General features: G+C 62.1%; 1 long non-coding RNA gene across 1 annotated transcript in view; it reads left to right on the forward strand.

Annotated features, from left to right (window-relative positions):
• The first annotated feature begins 43 nt into the window (after nucleotides 1-43).
• Nucleotides 44-536, forward strand: part of LOC108448069 — a 1,628-nt gene continuing 1,135 nt past the window's right edge. The window contains exon 1 of the long non-coding RNA XR_001863853.1: nucleotides 44-256. This is a non-coding gene — a long non-coding RNA (uncharacterized LOC108448069). The remainder of the gene's footprint in view (nucleotides 257-536) is intronic.

A 536-nucleotide genomic window follows, 5' to 3' on the forward strand; every position in this document is an offset into this window, starting at 1 on the left:
CTGGGGGGCTGTCGGGGGGGGTGCAGGGAGGAGTCCCGGCAGGGATAAAGGTGCTCCTGGCCCGGTGCAGCCTCAGCCAGCGCTGCCCAGTGCGAGAGGAAGATGAAGGTGGCTGTGCTCAGCGTGGCCCTGCTCTTCTCCATCCTGCTGTGCCGCCCGGCAGACGCTCACTTTGCGAGAGATTGCTACTGGTCTTTGCCGGGGCGTGCTCGTTGTCGCCATGACCCCAGCTCCGGTGGAGGACCCCCTGCTGATGGTGAGCAGGAGATCCCTTGGCTTGAATTCTCTGGGCTTCCCCTCTGGGATTTTCCTTCTTTCCAGTTTTGCCAGGGCACCCCAGTAGCCCCCACAGTGCAACATTCCCAGTCCGTTTCCTGCCCTCTTTCCCCCCAGTCCTTTCCCTTTCCTATTGCCCGTGTGTGCGATGTCCCCAAATCCCCTTCCTTGTCCCCCCACTCCCAAAGCCCCTCCCAATCCCCTTGATTTTTGTCCCCTGCCCCCCTTTCTCCTGCCCCCACCCACCCCAAAATTCAGCC

This window comes from Corvus brachyrhynchos, unplaced genomic scaffold (assembly GCF_000691975.1).
Source record: "Corvus brachyrhynchos isolate BGI_N302 unplaced genomic scaffold, ASM69197v1 scaffold451, whole genome shotgun sequence".
Lineage (NCBI taxonomy): Eukaryota > Metazoa > Chordata > Aves > Passeriformes > Corvidae > Corvus > Corvus brachyrhynchos.